We start from the raw sequence: 14662 nt of genomic DNA on the forward strand, positions 1-14662 counted from the left end.
GCGTGAGGGTGTGTAATTGGAGGTGTCGAGCCACCAACACCAGGTTCTCATGCCTGACTTGCACCATGGAATGTACTGTACATGAGGGTCTACGTTAACCGTGGCCAGGAAATACGCAAGAGTCTGAATTCTTGATTTCTCCCCCATGATTCCTCAAAGACCATCGCCCCTATTGAGTCAGACAAATCTGTGCAGGTAAACATGACCCCTGGAGGCTAACCTTGGCTGAGGTCATTGTTTACACAGTGCACAAACATTGTTGGTACGACGGCTAATCAAAATGGTACTTACTTGCGCTCATCCGGATTGTTCAAACCGACTTAAAACTAAAAGATTACAGTCTCTCGCGCGAACTCATTAGGGAATGGTGACTTTCCACGTATTCCCAACTTCTGAGCCTGCTCGCCTGAAGTTATGGTTGATTGCTCTTCGGCTGGATATCAACACACCCATTAACGTAAACTACACCAGAGCGCGTACACACCTCACGCACCGGATACCATGCGTGCGCCCAAAGACAGTCGGACATAGTGGTGTATTAGAGGTAAAAAATGATATAAATACTGTTCGGTTTCTGGCACAAACCAATCGTTTCCTGTCTTAGGACATCAATGTGTCGTCACGAGCCGCAGGGTTTAATTTGGATTTGTCTGTGCATGTTTTTTTTACTCTCATAGATTTTGTTACCATTGCCATGCATTATACGACTGATAGACTGCAACGGTTAAAGTTAAAAATTTCAAAGGTAGGCAAAAACATGTCGGAAGTCATATTTTTATTGTCTCTAGGAAATCAGGAGGAAAATAAAAGAAACAGGAACATTTAATGAAATGAAATAAAAATGCAATAAAGTATAGCATGTGGCCTAATTGGCAAGGTGTATGTTTCTTGGTTGCTAGCACCATAGTGATGGAAAGACAAACCTAATTTCTCTAGGTGTGCTGTTCGCACACATGCAGAGTTATGCCATCAGGGGACAACATCATAGGCTTTTCCATTCTGTTTCCTTTTGAAAGTTATTGAACCTTTGCTTTATTGAATTTGGCTTCCTGTAATGCACTTTCTTTCCTCATCTGTGGAGAAAGGTTCAACATGTCCAATTTTCCATTTTCTAAACAATTATTTTATAGGGATTTGTACGCCCTTAGTATTAAATCCTCAGGTCTTAAATGCTTTCAAAGTTCCACCTTGAAGGATTAAGATGAAGAAAAGGCGGATTATTACAGGTTTGGTGAATAAGTTTAAAGGAACTGTTCACCCAAAACACATTTGTAAAGAACTGTTATGCAGCTTTTGCTATATGGCAATTCATACATGAATTTGCATTTTCATCCAGTCCATCTGCTGTATTCAGACCATTATATATAACATCTATAATAATTTATGACTTTGACTAATCCCTTTTCTTAAAAAATGGTTTAAAGGCTGAAATGTGAGGTCTCTCATTTTATAAAAACCTTTTGTTTTGTCAAAATTTATATTATTTGAACTATTATTTGATTATTTGTAAAGGTTTTTAAATTGTCCTTTTTACAGAATTTTTGTAGAAGAATTTAAAGAGAAGGCCTGAGTATTAGTTGATCCCTCTTCTTCATACAACCTTCAGATATGAAATATAATACAATACAATACAATACAATACAGCATTTTGAGTGTTTTATTTTTTTTGCCATTTGGGTAAACAAAGAGAATACACTGTAACAATTTTGTGTAGAAACAATTTTCACTCATATTGCTAGTAAATTTCACAAATAATTACTAAGAATCAGCAAGTAAAACATTATATTAAATGTGCCATTTTAACGTAGAAATAGGCCTACTGAAAAAGCATTTTCTTGTGAAGCGTACTCCAATAATCTTTGTTCACAACTTCATAAAATAATGATTTTTACATTTTATACTTTGGTTTTAATTTTCTTCAAATATTTTTAAATGAGACAGACCCCCGAGAAAAAAAAATTACCAATCAAGGGTGAGAAATAATCAGTAGTTGTGACAGCATTTCTTGGAGCAGTAAAACCTTTAGCTGTACCCGTAAATTGTAGTAGCTCGCTCTTTCAACAGTTTCCTTGGCTTATGAAGAAAGAAGAAATTCACCAAGCGAATAATGGCAAATTATTTTTATCAGCACCTCTGACTATGCAGTTAAACATCAGTGCACAATATAATTATTTAAGCCGCAGTTAGCTCAAGGTTTTTGAAAGCTAAAGAATGAAAGAGCCCTCACCTGATTTAGAGAGTGTTGATCTGCCTTTATGACACACTTAGCACCTCATCATACTTCCCCAGATGCAGCTGTAAAGATCTAGAGCTTTGCCCGCCACACTTGGAACAGTGCTGATATTTACACAACAGGTTACAGCCTGCTGTTCCTCACTTCAGACTATACTGCAGTGGTAGGAGTTCCACTTTTAAAGTTAACGTGTTATATTATTTCATTACTTCTAATTAAAGTAACTAATAACATTACATTGTTCATTTGTATGTACAGTAATATGTTACTTTTTTCATTAAAGTGCAAAGGCATTTCTAGCCCTTCATCAGCACTTGGGACATCAGACCTTTTTGCAAACCCACTTGACCGATTAGATCAAAAAAGTGATTAATTCGCCGATCTGACATCGCAAGTTCTGATTCTAAACAATTGATAAAACACATGACTTGATTGCTGAAATATTTTCAGAGAAAATGATTCTCGGGTCAGTATACATCAATCTCACTGACACATACACTCTTAAAAATAAAGGTGCTTCACGTTGCCATAGAAGAACCTTTTTGTCTAAATGGTTCCATAAAGAACCTTTAACATCTGAAGAACCTTTCTGTTTCACAAAAGGTTCTTTGTGGAGAAATAAGGTTCTTCAGATTATAAAAAGGTAAGAAAGAGATGGTTCTTTAAAGAACCTTTGACTGAATGGTTCTTTGTGGAACCAAAAATGGTTCTTCTATGGCATCGCTTGAAGGACCTTTTGAAGCACCTTTATTTTTAAAAGTGTAGCCTAAGGATTTATCAGTAATATTTTACTCTCTGTATGTGTTCTATTCTCTAAAATTAACTGATTTATTAGAGTCATTCATTTGGGAATCTGACTACATTGGTTGCGCAGTACCCTGTTGAAAAAAACAGCATATGCTGGTTAGGTATGTTTTGATGCTGGGATGCTGGTTTATGCTGGTCCTTTTGCTGGTTTATGCTGGTCATGTGCTGGCAAAGGACCAGCATAAACCAGCAAAAGGACCAGCATAAACCAGCAAAGGACCAGCTTAAACCAGCAAAGGACCAGCTTAAACCAGCATCCCAGCGTCAAAACATACCTAACCAGCATATGCTGTTTTTTTCAACAGCTTTTGATTCACTTAAAAGAATCAGTTCATATTCAGACCGAGTGTTTTTTAATTTAATCTCACTGAAGAGTGTACAAGAACCCTTAACAGGTTCTGGAATTTGTTCCCACCCCTTTGCTGTTGTGAGAAATTATTTTAAATAAATAAATAAAAAATATGTGAAGTAAGAGTCACTTGCTCAGGAATCTGACTACACTGGTTATGCAGCATGCTATTGATTCACGTAAAGGAATCGGTTCAAATGAGTCATTTCTTCTGAAATCAGAGTACACTGGTCGTGTGTAGATTAAATTTTATCCAGATTTTGGATTTTGTCCAAATTTTGTCCAGAAATTCAGTGAGAGTGTTTTAATTTGGTATTCTCACAGAAGAATGCACATACAAGAACCATTAACAGAACTGAACTTTCCCAGTCCTAGTAAGTTTGCTCTTTAAAAATAAATAAACAAATGTTTTAACAAAGTTGGTGTTTCCAAAAGTTATCAACAATATTTAATGTCCAAAGAACAACAGTGTGGCTGATATGGACAGGAAAATATGATTACCCTGAAATAAGAAGAACGTGCTGTGTCTGGTTATTAAGATACCCTTCTCTTGATGATGTTAACAAGACTGAAATATGAACATATTAATTAACTTTGAATGCAGCCAAATTGCAAATACCCAGAACTACGTAATACTGGAACACATGACTGAATCTGCAAGCAATGCACTGTACAGTATGATAGGGGATGTCGAAATCATGCTGTACATCATGCATTATACTGAATAGGTCAAGAATGCGGTCACACACCATCTAAGGATCAAACACAGGGTGTTGAATGCTGAATGATGTCAGGATCTTGAAAACATTGCAGAAACTCTGCATCATTTTCAACACCAGATGACGTGTAAGCATGAGACCCTTAAAGCTAGCAAAAATATGATTATTTATCAATGTCAGTGAGTCATAATTGAAAACTTTAATCACCTGCACTAAACTGAAACTCATCTCCAAGCATTATTTCACCTTTCACTTCTTGTCCTTTTTTTCCAGCTCCAAATGTGCACTAACAGACGTTCTGTTTGTTAGCTGAGATCTCTGAGCTCTGGTCTGAACTTCAGAGTGCTGGACAGGCTTTGGATTGCTGGCCAGAGTATAAAGAAAAGGGGCAATTATTCTTTTAGACATTATATTATAATCCATAAAAAGTCAAAAGTTTGAAATCTGACATTTTTAACGACATTGTCTGTACAATATGAAAACGACTTTGGGTTTCACTGTGTTTTCATTAAGATTTAGTTTCTGCAGAAATGAAGTTAGACAGACACAACAGAAACATGCTTCACAGGAATCTTGATGCTGCGTCTGTCTGTTTACACTGAAAAAAATGATTAATTGAATTTACAAAATGTTTAAGGTAAGTGGTTGCAATCAATTTATTTTAGCTATATTTAAATAAACAAATTTAGTTGACTAACTTTCAAATATTTTTTATTAAATGTAGCTAAAATAAATTGTTTGCAACCACTTGCCTTAAAAAAATGTAGTATCATTTTTTTTTTCAGTGTACAGGAAACAAGAAAAAGATCTGCATAAAGATTCTTCAAAATATGTCGTTTACCCAACCATTTAAAAATTTAGAATTGGTCGATTTTTATTAAGGCTTTTAAAAGAAGTCTCCTGCTCACCAAAGCTACATTTATTTGATCAAAATTACAGTACATGTATTTTGGTAAATGTTGTGAAATATTATTAAAATTAAATATAGCTGTTTACTATTTGAATATATTTTAAAATGTAATTTATTTCTGTGATGCAAAGCTGAATTTTTAGCATCATTAGTCCAGTCTTCAGTGTCACATGATCCTGTAATATGTTGATTTGCTGCTCAGGAAAAATGTTTATTATTATCATCATCATGTTGAGAACATTTTAATAGGCTATTTTTGCGGAAACCTTTTAAAGGATTCTTTGATGAACAGAAGATTCAAAAGAACAACATTTATTTGAAACAGAAATCTTTAGTAACATTATAAATTACTTTACTGTTACTTCAATGTAAAAGTATTTCTTAAAAAAAAAAAAAAGTCAGTTGACCCTAAACTTTTGAGCTGTAGTGTAGATTATACATTTTCTTCATGAAACAGTAATAAAAATATTCCACTTTCAAAAGGATTTATTTTCATTTTGACACCAATATTTGACAGTGGTCTAAGGCAAGACACCATTATACAACAACAACAACCAAGAACAGTGATTCACAAGTCTACCAAATCGATACATTCTGCCCAATACAAGTCCAAAAAAGTTTTTCATTATAATCAAGGTGAATATAAAGCAAACGGCAATGGGTATGTGACATTTGCTTTAATGAACAATAAAGATGTTTTTTTTATTTTAATTTAAGTATAATTTAGGTCTATTTTATTAATTTTTTTATTTAATCTTTAACTTAATTTAAATTTTATGAGTCCCTTTAAACTTCCAGTTTTTATTTATTAGTTTTAATGACTTAGCTATTTTTATAAAATGTGGAGAGAAAAAAAATGGGTATGTGCATGTCTGGTAGTGTGTATGCCAACATAACATTTTATTCTTTCTATTCGCAGTCATTCTCAGAGTCCTATCCTATTTCTATCTGAAATTAATGACCAACTTAATCGGGTCTCTCTGTTACTCATCACCCATAATTCCCTGCTGTGACCTCTACAACCCTCACCTCCTCTTGTGTCTGTCCTCTTCTCCTCCTCATCCTCTTTTCCAGCAGCATTCACCTCTGAATGACTCGAGGCTCTGGCAGGGTGACAGACCCTGTCTGTGTCTCCAGAACCAGCTTGAACCAACACCAGCCTAATCTCCGGGATCACCTTTCCCCCATGGGGACACAAGTGTGGATCAGTGGGACAGAGCTCCAGGTATCTCCTCTTTTCATTTGGGTACGGAACCACACCGCACCATACATGAAACATTAGTACAGAAGTCACAAGCATTTGTATTACCTTTTACTATAGGAAAGTCTGGATTTTTTGCCTTTGAGTTTAACAAAATCTACTCCAATTGTGTTTCCTTCCTTGGTATTTGAAAGAATTTTGTCCTCCATAGCTGACAAGGGCTCATCCAGATGTAGCACTCACACCAGAGCAGAGTGGTGTCAGAATCAGTAGCTCTCTAACCATGAAAAACTACTTGCATCTGCTTAATTTCACTTCCCCTGTGGCAAGTCAGAGAATGAATTACCGAGAGGGAGGATTTATTAACCATGCAGATTTAAACCCATGGGTGATCGCTCTGTTTTACATCCACTGGGTTGTGAGAAGCATGCGTAAGAAGAACATGCAAGGCGTCCGGACGCCGCAATATCTGGTGTCCGATGGTCAGTAAAGATAAGATCTAGCACAATGGAAACATGTCAGATGAGGAAATACCCTAAGACACCAGTAAAAGAGAGAGAGTGGGGGGACTCCAGGCATGAGAGGCATCTTAGCTCTGTACACTCATATGTTCACAGGCTGAGGTCAGTGAACCTGAGAGTAAAACAAACTGTTAAGCTAACAGAAGGCGCCATGCATCACTGCACATGCATTCTTGTCAGTGGGAGATCTCATGGCTTATAGAGCCAGACTGGTGGATGCATTTTTTATTTCTTAATTTTTAGTTGAGAAGAGTGCACGGATTTGCGTATTTGCCTGGTTCGAAAGTGTGATTTGTGAAGTGTGTTTGCCAACAAAGTCTCAACAATATTTTAAAAACAACGAGCTGTGATTACTCGTAAAGAGTATTTGAATAGGTAAGACTATTATTTATTTATTTATTTACAGCATGGTTTTACCAAAGTCACATTAGCCTGATTAGATACAATGGGTATAGAAAAGAATCACCCCCTTTAAAATAATCACATTTTGTTGCTTTGCAGCCTGAAATGAAGACGGACATTTTTTGTTTTATCCAGCTGTTTTTACTTTTTAACATTCAAATGAAAGATATAACACCAACATGTCAGGAAAAAAAATAAATGAAAAAACATAATCACTGAGTTGGAAAAAGGATCATCCCCTTGTGTCAGTGTTTTTATTTTTCAACCACCTTTTGCTTTAATTACAGCTTTAGTCTGTTGGGATATGTTTCTACTTAACTTTGCACATTAGACTTTGCAATATTTGCCAACTCTTCTTTGCAGAACTGCTCAAATTCAGTTAAATTTGATGGTGACCATTTGTGGAGTGCAGTCTTCAAGTCATTCCACAGATATTCAGTGGGGTTTAAGACTGGGCTCTGACTAGGCCATGCAAGGACATTCACCTTTTTCTCCTTCAACCACTGTGTGCTCAGTTCTGCTGTGTGCTTTGGGTCATTGTCATGTTGGAAGGTAAACCTTCTTCCCATTGACAACTTTCTGGCAGAGAGACGCAGATTTTCCTCAAGAATTTGACAGTATTTTGCTCCATCCATTTTTCCTTCTATCCTGACGATTGCTCCAGTCGCTGATGCAGAGAAACACCCCCAGAACAGGATATCACCACCTCCATGCTTTACTGTAGGAATGCTGTTATTTGCATGGTGAGCTGTATTGGATTTCCGCCAGACATATAGTTTGGTGTTGAGGCCAAATAATTCAATTTTATTTTCATCTGCCTCAGAATCTTAAAGGTCCGTTTTGGCAAAGCTCAGTTGTGACTGCCTGTGACCTTTCTTGAGGAGTGGCTTTTTTCTTGCAACCCTCCCATACAAACCACATTTCTGGAGAATTTGTGATATTGTTGTCACATGCACACCATGACCACTCTTTGTCATAAATTCCTGCAACTGCTTCAGAGTTGCTGTAGGCCTCCATTATTATTTATTTATCCTTTTTTACAGCATGGTTTACCAAAATCAAGAGTGCAAAGATTTGTACATTAGCCTGTGTTTGCAAACAGATTCTCACAACAATATATTAAAAATGTCGAGATGTGATTACTCACAAAAGAGTACTTGTATAGGTAAGACATTTATTTATTATTTACAGCATGGTTAAGGTCAAGCATAGTGCAAAGATTTGCACATTAGCCTGGTTAGAAAGTATGATTTGTGTTAACAAACGTAGTCTCACAACAAAATGTAAAAAAATAGTGAGATGCGATTACTCGCAAAGAGTACTTGAATAGGTAAGACAATTATTTTATTTATTTATTACAGCGTGGTTTTACCAAAGTCAAACAAAATGCAAATATTTATACATTAGCCTGGTTAGACAGTATGTGTGTTTGTCAACAGTCTCACAACAATATTTAAAAAAACCTCAAGATGCAATTACTCACAAAGAGTACTCAAATGATTTATCTGGTGAGTAATACCTAGGCAAAATAACTAAAATGGCTAACCCTAGTTTGAATGCTTTTCTATATGCGTTTGTGTGTGTCAGCTTGTGTGCGTGCACCCTCCATGCCCCGTCACCCTGGTGCCCTGGGGTTCATTGGATTCAGACAGGGCTTGTTGATGGGAGGGAAGAGTGTGGCTGTATTGTTATCTGAGGGTCTCGGCGCAGCATCAGCCTGATAACATAAGCGCTGCACTCCCTGAGCACTGCCCCCTCAGCACAGCGAGATGCGTTCTTACACAAGACTCCGGAGAATGGCACAGCCGACCGGTTTCACACACACACCACACAAACATTCTTGCTTGGCTTGTTAGGCATGGTAATTTAACAATTCTGATACCTTTTGATACTGTTAATTCATATAATTGAAAAAAAAAACGATATGCCAATTAGTGTCTTATGCTGACCAAAGCTCTAATATTATTGTTAAATAATATTACAATAACTGTTTTCTATTTTAGTATATTTCAAAATGTTTTATTTCTGTGAATTTTCAGCATCATTACTCCAGTCTTCAGTATTACAAAATTCTTCAGAAATCATTATTATATGCTGATTTGCTGTACAAGTAAAAATGTATTATTATTATTATTATTATTATTATTATCAATGTTGAAAACAGTTGTGTGAATTAATATTTTTATGAGAACCGTGAAACTTTTTATTTTAGGATTCTTGGTGATGATGAATAGAGAACTCAAAAACGTTTCTTCACTCATTCAATTATTTTAATTACATCAATGAAAGTCATTCGAGTTTAGAATGAAACACCAGTTGAATGAATAAAAATAAACCATTTATTATAACAAAAACACCTAATGCTTATCTTTAATTAGTTAATCCAGAAACCATTATAATTGATTCAGTGAATATACCAAAAAAAGTAAATATATATATATTCCATTTAAAAAATGGAAACTCAGTTTTCTAGCTTGCTGCTCATAAAAATTAGCATGAACTTTCCCTTGTCTCCTGAGTTCAGGGAGGACCATAGAAGGGAGAACAGTGAGAAAATGTGTATTTGTGGATGTTTGTGGGTGTTCATTGCACAGGGGTGGTAACTCAAGTTTGGACAGTTTTATATAGTTGAGTCCACTCTGAAAAGGTGGCGTAAATCAATTTTATTTGCTGTTTGCTCTGATCACACCTCTCTTGACCTTTGACCTTCTTGGCTTGACAGATATTGTGCTGCTTTGGGTTTGCTTGAGCAGTTAGGCCTGTTCATGTTTTCCTTTTTTAATGCATATACTTTCTCTGTGCAAAAGATTTTAGGGTGGTAAATGCATTTCCTTAGTCAGAATTAAATGAGTATTTCACCCAACAATGCACTTATTCTGTGCTTCCAGGAATAGAGAAAATAATACAGGATTGTAATGACATGAGGGTGAGTGAATGAGGACAGACTATGCACAAGAAATAGCCTGTATTTTAATGTTTCTAAAGTGGTTGAGGCCTAGCACCATATGATGAAACGCTGCAGTCATGCAGTGCTGGAAGACAGTAGTGGGAGCTTGTGATGTTCTGATAAGACAGTAAGCTAGTTGGAATATACACTGTATCGCTGACACCCAGGAATGTCATCAGATAACAAACCATATGAAGTGAGAAAGGAGTGTAAGTCACTCCAAAGATCCACACCCAGGAGGGAGAGAAAACGAATGAGTGAGAGAGGATGGATTAATGGTCAGTAGAAGCATAGATGTGGACATTTGGAGGGAAAAAACATTCTTTTTTCTGTAGCATGTCTGGCTTGAATTTCCAGAAAGCACAATATTAATGTTTATGGGTAATTTTACAATTAGGGGAATTTTTTTGTCCCTGAAGATGATTGGGAGGTGGGAGGTGGAAGGGAAGGGAAGGGAAGGGTGTGTGGCCAAGTATGGTGACTTAAAGAGAAAATGCCTAAAAAATTTGGAAACTTTGATGCACAAGCTTTAAAAATGGGAAATGTCTGGTTATATGCAGTAGTATCAATTTCAGTGAAAAAGCTTTGGATGTTAGATATTGGGGTGTTTATATGCATATTCAGAGTAGTAATATTGATCTTTATATGAGTGATTCAACAATTAGGAGAATGTTTTCTCCTTGAAGATGATTTTAAAGGAAAATAAATAAATAATTTTTTTTAAGCTTTACACTTTTTATTATTTAGAATTTAAATTATTTAACAATTGGTGTTTACAATTATAATATAATATTATATTTAAAATGTATAATATTGTAACGAATCAGCTCATGGGAAATATGAATAATTAATCATAACTAGTTATAATTAATTATGAATATTTTAGAATTTTTTTTTTGCAGGATTTTTTGTGTTGCAGGAAATTTCTGCATTTGATACCAAAATCCATTTGAATGTATTCAACAATCAGATCTTTATTCCAGGACATGAAATTAATGTTTTAACATGTATGATTAGTTTAAAAAATATTACATTTTCCAAGATTTTAAATAGGCAAAAGAGCCCTTAATGAAGAATCACCAATTACACCAAATACATTAACCCCGTGCATGGTTGCCTGCATCTTTTAACATAACTGCTGCTTCATTCCCATAACAAATGGTACATTTTCCAGTAGTCTCTTTGTTTTTCTTCAGTTAGAGTCAGTTTGCTGCCCTGTTTAATCCATAATCTTGTTGATATTTGTCACGGTAAATGCAGGGCATTCCAGTGTCCCCCGTTCACACGGCTTCAGTCAGTCCTGCCGTCATGCAACGTACCGCAGTGGACATAAACATAAAGTGGGAATGCAAACAAACTCCCCCTCTCTCTCTTTACTATTTCCGCTTTTGCGTACACTCACTCTCAAATTCTCACTTTCACAAGTGATTGCTCTTGTGAACTCCTTGGATCAGAGGCATGACAATGCTGGTTAAATAAGCACAGAGATGTAGGAGACAGACATTGACAAAGCAATCAAAGCAGCTCATCAGTATTGTCATGACATTGTCCTGCGGTTCCATATATGTGTTAAAGCATAACAGTATAATCAGAGGTATAATGCTGATGTGTGGAAATACTCGCCGACAGGTTCATAATTTAAACTGAGACAAGAAGCCAGGGCGAAAAATATGTTTCTGTCAGTGTTATGAAGTGTTATGTTTTTCTTCTGCAGGGATGAGACTCATGCTGAATGAGCACGATGGTCTGAAAAGAGAAGAAAAAATTTCCACATGGAGAGCACAGTAACATGTGAGTCCCTTACCATGCTTGAATGCAGAAACTGACCAATCAGAACTAAATATCCCTGAAAGCTTATTTATTTTTATTTGCTCTTTTATGTCATTCTGTGAAATATTATTAAAATTTAAAATAAATGCTTTTTTAATGTATTTTAAAATGTAATTCATTACTGTGAATACATTACTCAAAGCTAAATTTTCAGCAGCCATTACTCCAGTTTTTCCTTAAATCTTCCTGACCCCAAACTTTTGAACAGTATATATTATTTAACATCATGTGTGTTGCAGAACACGTGATATTTTCTAAGCAAATTATGATTCTGATGAAATGGACTTCTGCCCAGCTCCTTCCCCCCATGGAACATGACTTTCTACGTTATCTTCACCGGAGCTACATGTGCCAACATGTGATTTTCTTTAATCATATAGAATGAGTTTCAGTTGCCTACAATGTGGTCAAGGTTATTAATCTCATCATCTTCCATGAAGAAGCTGGATGATGTTCTTTTCATCTTACAGGACAAGCAGACACATAAGTTATTTCTATATTTAAAACTCATTTAAAATGTAAGTAGATTTTATATCTCAGAATTAAGAAAGTCCACATTGTATGATAAAAAGTCACAATTACCTTTTTCGTTTTTTTTTTTTTCTTTTAGAACAAGACTTCCATAGTATACTGATGAAATGTAACAGATTTGGATAAAAGTGTATACCAAATGAAAAAATATTAAATATTTACAATTAAATATTTATTGAAATTCCTATTCAAATATTAAATACGTATTGTGCATAGTGAGGACATATTGCAGTGCTTACTTTGCATCTGTTCACAAATCCATATGTGAAGCATATTTACCAAGGTGTTATGACATTCAGCAGGAGCTGAGAAAACCCTTAACACGTTGTGACCAGTGGGGGCGGGGCCGAGAGCCGTGGGAATCCAACACTGTCGTCACTCCTCCTTTTATCCTTCCGGAGCTCCTCCGTGGGACTCGAGACCGGTGAGTGGCGCAGGTGTCATGTATTATCACTTACTCCACTGGCCTCGCTCCGTTCCCACGGCTCTCGGCCCTGCCCCCACCCCCACTCGTCACACACGTTTCGCCTGCAAATGTGTGTGACGTACTGCAGCATTTATGCACCTGTTTTAAGTTGAAAATCAATGCTGGAGGTCCCAACTCCGTTTTCTTCAGTTTTTCCAGGAAAATGTATTTTTGGAGCCTTTGAGATAGTTGGTTGCAATCTGGATTATTAGTTATTTCAGCCAAATCAGATATGATGAAACACCTTTCTTTGATTTTTTTTTTATTTTTTATTAATAAACTCAAATACCTCCCAGGTTGCCTACAATTTGATGCATTGATCTTTAAAAATTGAAAATTGTCTGGTTCTGTGCACTAACATCAATTTGAATGGAAAAGCTTTGAATGGTAGACATTTGGGTGTTTATATGCACATTTAGTCATATCTGTACAGAATTGTAATTTATCTTAAGGTAATATCTGTTGACCACCTGTTTCAAAAAGCTTGTTCTTTATCAAAGTCTTGCAACAAAGCACTTAAAGGCTCTCTGAAGATTTATAATCAATTTGCTCTGGTTTAAATTACTAGGCTACTTCTGTAGCCATTGTGGCAAAACTTCAAACACTGGATTCAGTAGGACTTTCAGTAGGACTCAGCTATGATAAAACAATTTCATGACCTCCATTACTTGTTCTGTTGACCCTCTGTGTTTGCTTTACATATATACTGAACAGCGCAACACAGATGCACCTTCTTAGGTAGCATTCATTGTCAGCGAGTTCCTATCACTGACTGAGGAGCTGATGAATTGGATGCACATTGGGACAATGTTTGGACAAGTTAAGTTCACTCGTCCTAATATACGACCCCTTCTAAGACCTCTTGATCCATCTGTCCTCATTGCTTGATTTACCAAAACAGTGATATCCACCTAATATTATAAATCTGTGGCTTCTTAAGTGGTTTGGACTGAATGCAGAACACATCTAAAACTGAAGTATTTCACCGGTGACAGTCTGTATTTGTGTAGCATTATGTCTGTCAGCCATTGAAACATGTGTCTGGTTCATACTCTTACCTTACAAAGGCTGCAGTGTGGAGGAGTAAACTGAATGAGAACTCATCACCATAACTGCACAGCTTTCTGTGAATGAGACTCTACTTCACAAGATGAATGTAGGAAATGGAATGGTTGGACCTGCTACAATAAGATATGGAAATGGTGGTGTTAGTAGCTGTGTGTGAAGAGGAATGTGATAAAGCTTTCTTTTCAACAAATATTCCACAATAGTTTTGAGGTTGATGTGTGACTATAGCCAGTGTGAACCAATGGCAATATTCAAATGTACATACTGATAATGTTTCAAGCACTTGGGAACAATATACTTTTTTTTAAACTCTCATATTAAATATGGCACATATTCAGTTAGATATTTGTGATTTTGGATCTTGTTCTGTGTGAAATTACTTATGCACTTACTTATCCATGTAATAACAAGATCCCTGCAGCTAAAAATGTCCCATTGTGTATTTGATTCTTAAAATGTCTTGATCCAAAAGATTCCTGCAATCTGTAAATGAAACCCATCAGTTAAAGGTGAGTAATGTCATGACCATGCTTTCATATGTGTATTAAAAAACTGTAGTGAGGATGGAGTAAAATGAGTGGGTCGAGTTTATACGTTTTATAGTGAATAAGATGAATAAAGCTGGGAGCTACTCTGTTTCATTTTAAACTCAGCCAAATACCAAAGCCCAGAGCAATT

The sequence above is a fragment of the Sinocyclocheilus grahami genome, unplaced genomic scaffold, assembly GCF_001515645.1.
Source record: "Sinocyclocheilus grahami isolate Dianchi unplaced genomic scaffold, SAMN03320097.WGS_v1.1 scaffold1186.1, whole genome shotgun sequence".
Lineage (NCBI taxonomy): Eukaryota > Metazoa > Chordata > Actinopteri > Cypriniformes > Cyprinidae > Sinocyclocheilus > Sinocyclocheilus grahami.